Genomic DNA, 16701 nt, shown 5'->3' with positions numbered 1-16701 from the left:
TAGGACCAAGTCTAAGACAACAAGGAGAAGAAGGCTCATGTCTACTAACATGCTTTGCAAAATAATATAGCAAAGTGTAGATACAGACAGGATGAAGGATTCAGGTCAACAATTGTCAACATTTATCGGTCACCTGTATGTCTTCTTCTAGAACACCAGCCAGTATATTGAAATCCAGTAAGTAAAACAATATTTCAAGAAATGTTTATCCAGCCTCTGTTATTAAAGCTGTACTGAAAATAGTCAAAGAATTAATAGGAAATACATTTCTTCAAATAAATATCAAAGAGAGAATAACACAATTAGGATATAACAGTTAGAGAATCCTCCAAAATACAGGCATCACTTTAGAGAAAGTTCTGTGTGGAGATTATAACCATGCACCATCTTTAGATAGAAAATATTAGCTTGCTGTATTACCACCTGATTCAATTATCAGGTAAAACATTTAAAAAAGAAGGACACAAAAAGAATAAGTGATGCTGGAGTTGTCAGGAAGCCATCAAAAATAACTTAATTTAGACTCCCACCAGCCAAAGATGACAAAACATGAGCACTGATGAGCATGACACCAACGGATCAGAATCTATTCAAATATTTAAATGTATGATTCATAGAGACATTAATCATTAAAACTAAACCAGTGAATGATTTTAAAAGAAAACCAACTCATTATTTTGGACAAAGAAATATAAAAGACACCATTCAGAATAACTTCCAGCTTTCCTATCTGAGCTATAACTAGGGAAAGAAAATAGTTGAGAAAATAATTTTCATACTAGTATTTCAGTTAATAAATTTAAAATGATTGAAACATCAACACTGTACAATCAGTTATTATTTACGTCCAATTTTACCCATGACTGACGCTATTAATAAAAATTAAGACAAACATTGCAAATCTCCAAGATACATTGCTTAATACCACCTACAACATCGTATTTCCCAAGATTCTGACATCAGTATAATCAGGTTTGAAATCTCACTGCCTCTGAATGTAAGATGTAAGGGTTAGAGAACACATCAGTGTTCTACATGATGCAATGTGCAAAACTCACATTCAGCCGGGCGGTGGTGGCCTTTAATCCCAGCACTCGGGAGGCAGAGGCAGGCAGATCTCTGTGAGTTCGAGGCCAGCCTGGGCTACCAAGTGAGTTCCAGGAAAGGCGCAAAGCTGCACAGAGAAACCCTGTCTCGAAAAACCAAAAAAAAAAAAAAAAAAAAACCAAAAAAAAAAAAAAACTCAGATTCACAAGTAATAATACAGAAACTGCTCATTTTAAATGAATTCATAATGGTTGAAATTACACATGGGAACTCAGAGGCATTTGTTACAGATTATTTTCAATTAGACTCAGTATATTTTTTTTAAGTTGATTGTGACTTAAACAAAGACTCATTGTGGATGTAGAGTGCATGTTATTTTATAAGTTGCCTAGCTGGAGACTGAGTGACAGTGGCTTGTGGATCATTGTTTACTTGCACTGTTCTCCTTGGGCACTAATAATAGTACTTTACCATCAGTAACACTCTCGGAAAGTAATGGTGAAGGTAAAACACATGCTTGTGCACAAGATTCTTATATTAATGTCTTATCTAAAGCAGTAACTGAAATAATAGAATGAACCATTGTTTTAAAAGATGACTGAAGGGACCATATTTGTGAATTCGGCCACAAGTTTTCTGTGTGTGTCTGATGATTATACATCTTGATTATCCCTATACATAATTTATGATAGTATGTGCTCAAGAGCAATTAGTCAGTCATGTGACAGAGACTTACAATCCCAACACTGAGGGGGCTGAGTAGGAATATTGGGATCTAACCTACCCTGGGCTATTACATAGCAAGACTGTGTGAATTAGAAAGTGATAAAGGAGAAGGAAAATGAGAATAATTGCATTTTCATAAGGAAAATATTATTTCACTTACATGAAATACCAAGAGATTATCCCTAATTCTTAAAGTAGTGACAGAGGGACATAGTTCCTATGTTTTGCTATTGTTTTATGCTTCCAACATTCATAAACAACTGGCATAGGTGAGTTCATTTGTGTCACAAGCTTTTCGTGGACTAGCAGTCTTGCCAAGGTTGGTGTTAGCTGTCAACTTGACAGAATCCAGAATCTCCTGACATGATGGGTTTCTGGGCATTCTATGAGACCTTCCTTTGTTGTGTCAATTGAAATAAGAAGACCTACTCACTTTGGGTGGCATCATTCCATGCCTGGGATCTGGGACTGTATAGTTGAAAAAATGAACAGAATAGAGACAGGTATTTGCTGCTCTCTATTTTATGACTATGAATGTGATCTACTCCTGCCTCTGTAATTTATCCTGCAGTGCAGTAATGTACTGTAACCCTGAACTATGAGCCAAAATAAGTCCTTTCTTTTCCCATTAAGTTTGTTGTTGTTGTTGTTGGGGTATTTTACCATATCAACAGAACAAGAAATTACCATAGAATTTGTTACCAAACAGTGGTACCATTGCTGCGATAAATCTAACCAAGTAGTTATTAGTACTTTGGAAATGTGTTATGACTGCAGTATAGAAGAGCTGGTACATTGGGCTAAAAATCCCCAATGTTCTTGTAGCAGAGCTTAATGGGCAATTCTTGTGGGAGATGGGAAATGCAGTTTCAAAGGGAAACAAGTACTCTACAAGGAACTGGAATAAGATTTATTCATTTGTCATTTGGGAAAAAATTTGACTTTGATATGTACATGTTCTGAAAACCTGAGCCCCCAAGTGAAGATGATTTAGATATAATGGACTCTTTTGTTCAGTAGAGTAAAGGGGGTAGAAGCTTAAAGTGCCAGGCAGAGACAGCAAAACCGTAACTGTTGAAGAGACATGTCATTGAAGAGAAACCTGTGTCAGTCAGCACTGGGACAACAGGAAAGGTGTATGTGTAATCCAAGAGCATCAGACAAGGCGAGTGTAGACAACAAAGCAATTGTGACTGTTGGAGAGACTAATGCCATGAAAGAGAAACCTGGCAGTCACAGTAGGACAACAGGAAAGATTTTCTCTCATGATCAGTACATAGAAGCCAACACAGCTGTGATCTTGAGCTTAAAGTTGAATTTGGCAGCATCACCCATGTGGTACCAGTTTTAAAGGCAGGAAAGAGGCAAGACTGGGAGGCTTATTGAGAGAAGATGAGGCTAGGCACCGTGTGGTAGGGTTGCAATCCCAGGGGGATCCATTGCATGATACTATGAAGGTAAAGCCTAAGTTGTATTTGAAATCCCAGGATACTGGAGATGCTAGGACCCTGGGACATCCACCAAGAAGAAAGGGAAACAATTCAGTGGGCTGGCCGAGGAGAGAATCTCTGTGTGTTGGTGGTGGTGGTAGAGCTATAGAGGTGGGCCTATCTAAACCATTTGAAGCTCAGAACATTACACTGTGAACTTCAGATGCTGGGCGTGGAACTACAGGATTTGTGTTTGCCCTGCTTGATTTTGCCTTTGCTTTGGTCTGATCATTCATCCCTTTGTCCCATTTCTTCTGTTTTAAAATAAAAATGCTTACTCTGTACTATATGTTGTAAATATGCAACTTGGTTTTTGTTTTTCAGGAGTTCACATTAAGAGACTTTGTACTTTAAAAGTGTTGAAACTGTTGATAGGGGCTTTCAGTGTTGTACCTAATATATTTTATAAGATGGCTATTAGCCTAATAGGGAAAAGAGGGAGGACTTTATGTCTCAAAAATGATATGTTTCAGTGTCAAGTTAACAAGGAGTAGATCCATGATTGTGTTGTCCACTAGACCTAGGATTGCTAAGGAGCTGGGATTCTGGGAATCTGCCTATGAGAGAATATCTTGATTACATTTTTTGAGATGGGAAGACCTGCCTAATGTAGGTTGTTGTAGAATATTATTCTAAAGTGTGTAACTTTGTTTATGTTGCATGTGTTGCATTTGTTTAACTCTGTGAAGATGTGTTACTTTACCTGTCTAAAACACCTGATGGTCTAATACGGAGCTGAATGGTCAATAGCAAGGCAGGAGAAAGGCTAGGTGAGGCTGGCAGGCAGAGAGAATATATGGAAGGAGAAATCTGGGAAAGGGAAGAAGGAACTAGAGAATAAGGAAAGGAGGACATCAGGGGCCAGTCACCCAGCTACACAGCAAGCCACGGAGTAAGAGTAAGATACACAAAAATAAGAGAAGATAAAAGCCCAGAGGCAAAAGACAGATGGGATAACTTAAAATTAAGAAAAGCTGGCAAGAAGGGAGCCAAGCTAAGCCTGGGCATTTGTAATTAAAAATAAGCCTCCATGAGTGATTTATTTGGGAACTGGGTGGCAGGCCCCCCAAAAGAACAAAAAACAACCAACAACAGTAGGTGCACTGTTCCCCGACTGAGATCATAGACTATATAAAGGAAGCTAAGAGATTCCGTAGAGGCGGTCATTCACTGCTCTCTGTTACTTGACTGTGGGTGTGATGTGACCAGCTGTCCTAAGCTCGGGCTGCTGTCCTTGCCCCAAAATGATAGTGCATAACCATAATCTATGAGCTGAAACAAACATTTCTCTTGTTGCTCTTGTCCAAGTATTTTATCACAGCAAGGGGAATGAAAGAAGACCAGTTTCCTCTTCTCCTTCTAGTGTGTTAAACTTGTCTAAGGAGGGACTCTGATAAGAGTGTCCAGAGATAGCGTGGCTCCAAATAAAACCTGCAAGGGTTCTTATCATAAACTTACCAATGCTCTTGTTGCCTCAGCTTCAGAGACTGATATCCAAATGGGACTTCTATGCATCTTGATTACGCTAAACTTGAATTTTCACAGGAAAAGATACTACTTCTTAGATAAATGACTTTGAAGTAGCAGTATTTACTAACTTTTGATCATGATTTTGATTTACCATTTTGATGATAATATGAGGTGCTGATATTAAAATACATCAAATCTTCTGAATTATATATGAAGTACACAAGTAACACATGAATCTTTAAGGAGGAAAAAGAAATTGAGGATGAAGTCCAAGTTTATCAGACTCCTTACAGAGATTAATGGGGATAAGATGATAAAATTAATACACACACAAACAATGAGCTTGTTGTCTTCTATTTGGTAACAATTTATCCACACTTAAATACTATTAGATTCAGGAGAAAGGGATTACGTGACTAATGCTAGAACGATAAACAGTAAACTGGTGTCCTTTCTGTATCTCCTGCTCTATTTCCAGGGCAAGAGTGCTCTCATGTAGAGACAGATGGATTATTGGTCTGCTTCTTCAGGACAGCTGCTCCCAAGCTGACAGGATGCACTTATAGCTATAAAAGTATAACATGAGCCATAAACTCTCTTGAGAAAGCATCAAAGAAAAATTCAAATTATAATTTTTGCTCAACCGTGACTCTTCCTATCAATCATGCTTGTCCATTCTTTTGCTATTTATGAAGTTGAGACAGGCAGTCATATATCCCTCCATCTTTGGACACAAATTACTAGATAACAGAGCTCCTTTAAAGACAGGATTGTCTTTTTGGTTTTTTTTTTTTTTTTCTGGTTTTCCGAGGCAGGGTTTCTCTGTGTAGTTTTGGTGCCTGTCCTCGATCTCGCTCTGTAGACCAGGCTGGCCTTGAACTCAAAGAGATCCACCTGGCTCTGCCTCCCAAGTGCTGGGATTAAAGATGTGTGCCACCACCGGATTGTCCCCAAAATTATTAAACTAAAACCATGTAAACAATATCTATACCAAATAGAAACAGACAATGGTATTTCATGTTTAGGACACAAGAGAGCTATTTTGGGAAAATGATTGAAAAGATAGATTCTCAGATTTTATCTTTAGAAAATTTCAAATGTATTAAGTATGTGGTAAATCCTATAATTCTATGTTTTGATGAATACTACAGGTAATTTCATTGAGTGTAATTCCAGGAACATGATTTCTGTAAACACTAATGGGCTAAAACATCTTGAAAAGAGGTAGAGGTTTAAAAACAAATATCTCCATTCCTCCAGCATCCACACAGCTAATTCAATATGATCTAAAACAACAACGACAAAAACCAACAATTAAATGATTCCTAACCATATTCTGTTGTACTCATAGATCGATGGCTTGTCCAATGGTTGTCAGAGAGGCTTCCTTCTGCTTCAGACGTGAGCAGGCACAGAGGCCCACAGTCAGACATTATGCAAAGGCAGAGTCTAAATTGTAGGTCTCCATTGGGTTCCTCCCCTTGGAGTTGTGGGAATCCCAAGGAGGTGGAGGTGACAAGATTGTAGGAGCCAGAGGAGATGGAGGACACCAGGAGAATTCGGCCCACTGAATCAACTAAGGAAGGCTCCTATGGGCTCACAGAGACTGAAGTGACCAGCACTGGGCCTGCATGGATCTGTGCCAGGTCTTCGCCATACATGTTGTGTCTGCTAGCTTGGTATTTTTGTGCGATTCCTAACTGTGGGGGCAGGTGTGTCTCTGACTCCTGTTGGGTTGTCTTGTCTCAGGTGTGAAGGCTTTTGCTTTGTCTTATTGTATCTTTTTTTAAAAAATAGTTGATACTTTGACTTCTATTTTTTTATTTTCCCCCTCTTCCTTCCTCCCACCCCCCTCAGCCTCCCCCTGCCAACTCACTCTCCACTCCCCCACAGCCAAACACCAGTCAGAGATCCAGGAGTCCAGTCAAAGAGAGAGATGAGGGAGTCTATGAGCAAGTGCATCAGGATCATGATGGGGAAACCTACAGTCTTATTATCTTGTTTGGTGGTGTTTGGTTGTCCTCTCTTGGAAGCCTGCTCTCTTCTGAACGGAAACATCAGGGAATGTATCTGGGGGGAAGACAAGTGGGGAGCAGGACTGGTAGGAGTGGACAAAGGGGAAACTGTGGTCCAGATGTATTGTATGAGAGAAGAATCTATTTTCAATTTTAAAAGGTCTCTGCTCCTCATCACAAGATTAGAGAAAATATTCACATTCTGAACTGTCAGGATCTGTAGGAATAGTCAAAAGTATGTGCAGCCATATAAAATCCCTGCTATATGTTTCTTTCAAGGGAAAATGTAGAAAATACAGAGTAACTGTAGCATTCAATAATTGTTTTCCACTAACTAAATTTCCAAACAGCAAAAATTAGTTATAAAAACAAAAAACCACATTTATTTATTTATTTATTTATTGCCTGTTTCTGGTCTGTTTTCCTTGTTTACTTCTGTTTTATTTGTGCTTCTGTTTTATTTTATTTTATTTTTTCCAAAAACTGGACACAGGCCCTAACTATTTTGGATCAAATAATTATATGTAACAGCATGGCCTGCCACTGGAATGACAGACAGAAGCTGTAGAGAAGATATTTTAGAGCCCAGCTACCTGTTTTTCCAAGTATGATTCCAGGACAACCTGCAAATTGGTTGGTGTTTACCCTAAAGCACTGATTTCTAGATAGGCCCATTATAGGTCTTAAATAGGAATCTGGGCACGGTGCTTATCTCTACTCTAATTTCAAGTTTTAGATTTTGATCCACCATATTGAGGTCAATCTTTTTCCTTAAGTATTGCAGGACACAGTTTTCATTTCCACAGTGTTTCCTAAAATCTTTTCTTTCTTCCACAGTAACAAAAGAAGCCCACACAGTGCAGTCCAAGGTGAGGGAGGCACTTGCTTTGAACCTAAACCTTTAACTAGTGAATGTTGCTGAGACGGCTCTGTGGGTAAAAGCGCTTCTTGTGTAAGCCTGGCCTGAGTTCACATTCCCCGAATCTACATAAGAGCTTAAGAGCCGAATGAATGCAGTAACACAAATTCCAGCAATCCCACCAACCCTGACTGCAGGGGGATGGGATGGTGGGTGAGGCAGGAGAATCTCAGGTAGCTTTCTAGCTAGGTAGCCTGCTTAATCCACAGCAGAGACCTGGTCTCAAAAAAGATAAAGGGGCAGAGGACATCCACATGCACTATAGTACTCCCCACTCTGGTGCACACACGCACACACACACACACACACACACACACACACACTCACACTCACTCACACACACGCATCTCAACAAATGGTTTAAAAAATACCAAAGCAGTCAAGCCACATAAAAGGCTAAATAAATCAATAAGTTAGCAAATAAGTCAAATATGAAAGACAGATTTTGTAGGATTTCAAAACACTTGTCATTATTTGTTGTGGATATTTTGTGTTAACTTTATTTTAGTGCTACTGAATTTAATCAAAATATTGCTTACCTTAGTTTCTATGGTGGTTTGAATAAGAAAAGGTCCACATAGACCAGGGTGTGGTTTTGTGAGAGCAAGTGTGTCACAATGAATGGGACATGAGGTTTTCAAAAACTGTGTCCAACAGAGTTTGGGGATCAGAATGTAGATCTCATCTACTCCTCCACATCACACCTGCCTCCTGTCATGCTCTCTGCCATGAAGGTAATGGACTAAGCTTCTGAAACTGTGAGCAAGCCCCCAGTTAAAAGCTTTCTTTTGTAAGAATTGCCTCAGTCATGATGTCTCTTCACAGCAATAGCGCCTAAGATACTGTGTTTCCTGCAATCCCTTAAGTTTTGGACTAGGAGTGCAGACTCCATGGGCATCTCCTGAGCTCTGCTCTCTGCACTCTGCAGAATGGGATTCCATCACACAGCAATTTCAAAGCATGATTAGCATCCAAACACAATAGGTTGTTCCATTTCTAGGGTAAATATGTTTCTGCCTGAAGGGTAGACTAATCATGCTCTCAAAATCTAATCGGATCAATTATCTTGTAATACAGCAAGCTAAACTTATGTTTTCCTAGACAGAAATTAGAGTGGGAGTACCATGAAGTGTATGCTTTCGTTAATCACTTTTCAAATTAACTAAGTAATGCACTAAAATATAAATAAGGGGGGAGGGAGGATGCAGAAAGGAAAAAAAATGCTGACTTGCATCTGGGGCTTTTGGTATATTGAGAAAAAATACTGAGTTCTCAAACACTATGTGTTCAAAGGTTGTATTGTTATTATTGTATTTTGGATGAAAGAGTTTTATCTGAACAATATGCTTTTGAAGTCCCATGACCAAGAAGCAATTCAAGCCAACTGTTTGATTTTCTCTTAAGTACTTGTTGTGACACTTGCTTGCAGAAGCAGAACTTGTCATATGGCTCTTTCACTACTGCAATGTCACTATTGTCTTCATTAGACAAGAACAGCTTGTTTAAAACCTACACATGGCAAGGATCTTTTGGAAGCTGTTGGTTCAAATGGGGATAAATTTACAGACCCAAAAGAAGGGAGAACGCTGTAACATAAACTCAAGGTTAGCCTTGTGGGAGAAGTTATTGGAGTCAGGGTTCAGTTAGTTATCGTCATAGAAATGGGACTGATGACAGAGAGCTATGTTGGTGGTTTCTTAAAAGCTTCAAAAGGAAAATGAGGAAGAGAAATATATCATGAAATAAGTAGACACTGAAGGGGCAGAGTTGCAGAAATGTGAGAGTGAAGTCATTCAAAGCCTCTCAAAAATGAAGTATGATATTTTTGACACAACTAGCAATAAAATATTATCTGGGCCATAATAAAAATATTATATATCTGAGCCAGTAAAGCTCAGCTTATGTCATGAATGTACAGTTTTCTATGATGGTATCAGAAAAGAATGACAATTGACAATGGCATAAGTCTATAGCTCAAGAATGACGTTAGAACTGTGCTTTAAACCAGAAGAAAATGAAATCACAGTCAGCACAATAGCAGACATAAATCAGTTATGGAGACAAATCTATAATAAAAAGTGAAAAGATAAAAACAGAAGGAAAAAATCACTGATAGCAGGAAAAACAAAGCCTCTGCAGAGCCCTTCGTATGAATAACAATGTTATTATAAGCTTAGATGGATTTCTAACATATCACCTTACATGCATTTCTAACAATTCAAATATTGACAGTTTAATGAAGAAAAACATGGAACATCAATGATAAGGGAACCTGGTTGAGAATAGAAAATGACATTTGTCTTATGTTTTATAAGATGGCATGAACTTTTCTCCAAGTTACAGGCTGTGCTCATTCATGAGTTAGGGTATTGATGTCCTAATTTAACAATTACTAAATAAAATTAATAAAAGATTAGCATATCATGAACAAGTAGGGTGTGTGAGTACTTAATTTAAAAGGGAAGCTTAAAGAGGTTAGTACTTGAAATTTTAACTGGTGTATTTCATCATATTAACAGAAGATGGAAAATGATATAATCCTCTTAATGATGTTCTGGTAGCATTCACTGGGATTTAACATTACAGACTGGAATTCAAGGTATTTATTTAGCTGAAAAAGAAAGAAAACATATGTAAATATTATAATATATAATATACATAATGTTAATTTAGCAAAATCTATAAAATATGATTTTAGGGATCACTATTAAAAACTTCACTGGTTTAGACAGCAAAGATAAAACAGAACAGTGAAACAAAATAATAGATATACCTCCACTTCCACGAACCTTTAAAACACTTCAATTACATTTTTGTTTACTGACTGTACATGGGTGCACACAATTGAGAGTAGACACACAAGTATGGAGGTCAACGAAAAAATATAGGGGTCATTTCTTTCCTTCCATCATATGTGGCATGAGAATTGAATACAGGTTTGTCCAGTTTGGCAGCAGATGCCTTTACCTACTGAGAATTCTCACTGGTCCAGCGGACATTTTACTTTTAAAAACTTGCTTAGTTATTTTACTGAGAGAAGCTGTCATTGTAAACCAGGATGCCTTGATCACATGAACTTCCTGTGTCACCTTTTAGACAATATGTTTTTTTTTTTTTTTGGTTTTTCGAGACAGGGTTTCTCTGTATAGCTTTGCGCCTTTCCTGGAACTCACTTGGTAGCCCAGGCTGGCCTCGAACTCACAGAGATCCGCCTGCCTCTGCCTCCCGAGTGCTGGGATTAAAGGCGTGCGCCACCACCGCCCGGCAGACAATATGTTTTGATCATATTCTTTCCTCTTCCTCGATTCCTCCAAAATACTTAATCCTTTTTACTCACCAAACTTAATGTTCTCTGTTTTCCCCTCTCTTTCTTTCAAAAAAGTCAAACAATAACAACACCAACAACAACAAAAAAAAGAACTCAATAAACCAAACCAAACAAAAAAGAGCATACAAAATCATAGACTCTGTGCTGTGTTACTTCTACTTGTGTGTGTGACATTTGTGTGGGGGTACCCATGGAAGTCAGAAGAGGACATCTGATCACCTGGATATGGCATTGTAACCCACCTGACCTGGTTGCAGAAATATGAGAAGAGCAGAAAGTTTTCTTCACTGCTGAGCTATTTCCCTAGTCTGACATTTGATTTTTAATAGAGAATAATGAAGAAAAATAGTCTTTTGCATTCATTGGCTATTCTTGTAGGGGTAAAATTAATTGTTCATAAAAGATTTATCTAAATGTTTAGGATTTTTAATATCTACAATGAAACATAGAAGAGTATGTCTTAATACAAATAAAGTATCTTAAAAAAACACAAAAACGGTTAACAAGAAAGGAAAATATTAATAAATTAGATTACATTAAATTTTCTGTTGGCAAGCTGCAGAGTCAAGGAAATATTTTAATGTATTTAACCATAAAAGAAATTATATCTACAATATATTAAGGACTCCTATTATTTATTTTAAAAGATAGGTAATTGAATAGAATAAAATAAACAAAGGACTTGAATAGGCTGCTTTCCACAGGGGGATAAACTAATGACCAATGTACATATAAATAGACACCAAACACCAATAGTCATCTGGGGGCTAAAAAAGTAAAGCCATAATGAGAAGTTAGTGAGATCAATTTGAATAAGTAAAACTGAGATTACTAATTCTTATTTATAGGGCAGAAGGTGAAAAACTGTCACACACTTGTTTTCAGAATAAAATAACATATCACACAAACATCAAGTTGAGCAAAAGATACTGCAAGAAGCTGTATTGAAATATACCATTCACATGAATTGAAAGGTAGGCATAACTATTTTGGATGGTGTTAAAAAGAAGAAAGTGAATAATTCTATAAGGAAGAAGATAAAAAAATTACTGAAAGAATGTGAACTTGATATTTTCTTTTATTTTGGTGAAAATGATTTCAATATGTTCACCTTTTGAAGTTTATGGAGTTCTAAACTATGTTGTTTTATGTTGTATTTCAAAAGTAAATGTTTAATTTTAAAATATTGCTGCTATTAAAAACAGGTAAACTAGAATATTCTTTCTTCTTTTCCTATTATCTTACATGTGAAACAATTTTTCTTTACATTGCTCATTAACTTGTTTGGGTGTGGTGAGACTGGATATACTTACACATAACACATTTCATTGAGCAGATGGATTACTTATAGATATTGATAGCAATGGATAGCCTAGGTCTCACTGTGAACCATTTCCCACAGTCAAGGGTATTGTCCAGGGTGAGTGAAGCTCCACTTATACCCCAGCTTGGGAAAGCCAAGAGTCAGCTTGTCCTGAGTTATTTACCTCAAAGGCAATAGGGCCCACTGAGACCCAGGTCTTTTTGACTTTGAAGATCTGTTTCCAGAGCTATATCAGTAAATTTTCTCTCATTCAAGATGCTGCACTCCACCAGGGAAATAGTAACAAGACTTAAGCTATCTCAAGCCTCCCTATCTTAAAATATTTCACTCCTAGAATATTCTATGGTTATTTTTGGAACCACAAGCCAGGAATTAAGAGAACTGAATTGGTCCTTAAGATCATGGGAGAACTGCTCTGAATTATTAAGGTTTATACATTCCTAAAGTGCACTGAGATGTATCTACTCTGGATAAGGTTCTGTTTATTTTTTTATTGTGATATGTTTTCCCTCTATATGCAACTCTTAAAACCTACAAAGGACTATAGAATACAAATTATATATTACATTTATAGTATTCTATTTTTGCAAAGTATTGGGACAGAATGGTATTGTGAAATAGATTCTTATATATGGTCTTCTATGTGGGTGTCATCTATATATACTGCACAAATGTAAGGTATGTGTGAGCTCACCTCATGTTACTGTTGATTTCCTTGGCAAGAGGAAAGTCTTACCTACTTCTCAGGTGATTTCATCATACACACACACACAGAGAGAGAGAGAGAGAGAGAGAGAGAGAGAGAGAGAGAGAGAGAGAGAGAGAGAGAGAGAGAGAGAGACAGACAGACAGAAAGACAGACAGACACATGCCCACGAATGATAAAAAGAGGTGACTACTGTTATAATTTGTGAAGTTCCAGTAGGAATATCTAATCATTCCTTTATTATTAAAAAACCTGTTTCTGAATGTATGCTTGCTTGCGTTTGCACTGTCTTTACCAAGGATTTCAGGAAGATGCACCAGGATAGAGTTCTGAAAGAACATTGAGACTGAAAATTATAATAAAAAAGAGGGGACAGTCATTTAGAAAGCAATGGGGATGGGAAATACACAAATACACTTGAACAAAAGAAAACCAACATAACATCATGTAGTCTGCAATTAAAGAGCTAACCAAAACCTATCTGAAGTCACAAGACAGGGAATTGAACTCACAGATTCTAGGGGCGGAGAGAACCACAATGAAGCAAGGACACACTGAGTCTCTGAATTTCACTGGCATCTCAGAATTCAATACTGTCCTCTTGCTCTTCTCTTTACAGTCAAGATAAGGAAAATTAAATATAGCTAGCTAAATAAGCAAATTTCAGAGATGAAAAAAATGAGTTGGACCTTAAGGAACGAGAAAAAAAAATCCTTTCCTGAAGCCCAGCATTTGAGAGTTGGAGGGATTGAGTGCAGAGAGGCTTGGGGCAAAGGGCATCAAAGAAAGGTATGTGTAAAGGAAGAGAGACAAAGTGGAAGGCTCAAGTGTGGCACTCATCAGCCTCAGCAAGAGAAACAAATCCTGATGGGAGTTTCTCACAAACTTCCTTTAGCAACTGCTATCCTTAACAGGAAGATTGCTTTTCTTTTTTTTCACATTGTGAACCAAAGTATGAGTAGGCACGGTAGAACACACATCGGCATCTGTGCTGTCCTAGATTTAAAACGCTGTCCATTAAACACACTGCAGGGATCCAGTACTGAAGTTCTCTAGCAGGTGTGTCACTCAGAACTTAACCACTGTTCTCAAGCATCTACCCGGGTGCTTTCTCCACTTTAGTTGATATCGTAATAATTATCATTAATGATCTGTAGCCATTTAGGAATCTCATTCTGCCTTCTGATTGCCAAAAAATTAGGCACTCATGTGAAAGCAGTCTAATTTACTATGCTGAATATTTTTTTTCAAGTAGTACAGAAGTATTTAACATACCGTGTTTGCTTAGCTCTTCCAAAAGAAACTTAGAGAGTTCCTGGGAAATTATGTAGCTGTTTTTCATATGTAAATCTTAGTAGGCTTATTTTAGTTTATAGCTGAGTCCAGAACCCTAGACTTGATTTCGTTTCCTTGCATTTTAAAAATTGTCTAGTTATTGTATCTGAAATGAGGTTTACATACTAGCATGCTCAATAACTATCAATCTATCAACTATCTTCTGTTAACTACAGAACTCCTATCCACTTATGTAAAGCAAACATGTTAGGAACATTTAGCTACAAAGTTACAGTGCTCATAAGCAACATTAAAGGAAATTGTGAACCAAACAACAGCATTTCAATTGTGCAGTCATGGTCACATAATAAACTAAAAGAATGCATTATCGACCTGAAACTTAATTGGAATTTTATATAATTTCACCCAAGAACTAAGGTGATTCATTTTAAAAAATGGTTTCAAGGCGGGTGAGATGGCTTCATGGGTCAATATGCTCCCACCAAGTCTGATGACCTGAGTTCCATTCCAAGAACCCACACTATGGAAAGAGCATGCCTCCACATTGTCTCATTGTCTTTTTTTTTTTTTTTTTTTTTTTTTGGTTTTTCGAGACAGGGTTTCTCTGTGTGTAGCTTTGCACCTTTCCTGGAACTCGCTTTGGAGACCAGGCTGGCCTCGAACTCACAGAGATCTGCCTGCCTCTGCCTCCCGAGTGCTGGGATTAAAGGTGTGCGCCACCACCGCACGGCCTCCACATTGTCTTCTGATCTCCACAGGCATGGTGCAGCATATGTGTGCAGCCTCCACCCACCCATTCCCAAACAAACAAACAAATTTAAAATAAAGAAAAATAGCTTCAATTTTATCATCTCATCACAACAACAAAAATCCCTTCAGAGCAATGAATCTTATTCCTTTCTTTTAAATTGTGTCCCTTATTAAGTGAAAGGGTATTTAATATACAATATGTGCTATTTCCCTTCATAGTTTATATCATATATTTAGTAAGGGTAAAGCCCCTTTCTAGGTTGATCTCCATCTTGGCATTTGTGGGTCTCAAAGCTTCTACTTTGCTGCCATGCTAATTAAGAAAGTACGTGTTTATACTGATTTCCTAATGTTAAAGCACAAGCTATGATTGCAGCAATAAACACAGCTTCTCCTACTGCCTTCGTTTCTCAGTCAAAAAATCGTACCACTTAGTTTTATTTTTAGTGTAGAGTGAGTTTTCAAGTTAGTGTACCCATTAATATTTAATAATGTATAGAAATGTATTTGTTTGGGGGGATCATGCATTTTTATTGTTGTAAAGTGTTTACCAGTGTGAGATGTGAGATATTATATTTATGTTTCCATATCTGAGTTGCCATAAATTCTCCCAATCAGTCATAATTATAAACAGCCATTTTGATTTCACAATTATCTCATTTGTTTTGAGCGGTGAAGGGGGCTGGAATTAAAATCCTTTATACGTTAATGTCAGAGGTAACATTGGTAGATTCCCTAAAGTGATTTGGAAGAAATTAATCCAAGTTCTAACCTTCTAGAAAAGTACTAGGTTGTTTGGACAAATGTTAAATTACCTCAAATTTAGATCTAAAACAATTACCTTGCATATTTTTCACATAAAAGAAATGATAGCACTATGAAAACTCCTCACCCATAGGGTTTAACATAATTAAATAAATGAAACATACAGCATTTGTCTTAGTTACAGTTTCTATTGCTGCCAAAACACACCATGGTTAAATCAACTTCAGTTTATTTCTGTTATCCTTCCAGGTCAGAGTCCATCACTGAGAGAAGTCCAGGCAGGAATTCAAGGCAGGAACCTGGAGGCAAGAATTGAAGAAAAGGCCCCAGAGGAGTGCTGCTTGCTTGATTGCTATCCATGGCTTACTAAGCCTGCTTCCTTGTACATTCCAGGACCACCTACATTGGGTTGCACTGTCCACTTTAGATTGGGCCCCCACATCAAATGTTAATCAAGAAAATACCACATAGCTTGCCCTCAGTCTAATCTGTAGACTAATCTGATGGGTCCATTTTCTCAATTGTGGTTCCCTCTTCCCAGATGACTCTAGTTTGTATCAAGTCACCAAAAAACCAAACCAAACAAAAACCAAAGCCAACCAATAACAAAAATATCTAACAATACAGTCATTAACAATGACATTATGAAATTCCTAATTCGACTGTTTTCTTTCCTAGATTTTGAAGTGAAATTCTTATAAAAAATGTTTTTTTTGTCTACCACTAAGCTGTTTGCATCATATCATTTGCTGAGAGGTGAAGAATCAAGGCAGTCAGGGGCAGTCCTGTATTTTTTATTGTTGATCACACTAGCTTTGTGTATTTGACTGCACTGGATAAGGTCTCTGCTTCATTTTTGTCACTG

Source organism: Peromyscus maniculatus, chromosome 22, assembly GCF_049852395.1.
Source record: "Peromyscus maniculatus bairdii isolate BWxNUB_F1_BW_parent chromosome 22, HU_Pman_BW_mat_3.1, whole genome shotgun sequence".
Taxonomy (NCBI): Eukaryota; Metazoa; Chordata; class Mammalia; order Rodentia; family Cricetidae; genus Peromyscus; species Peromyscus maniculatus.
Note: the sequence above shows the minus strand (reverse complement) of the source record.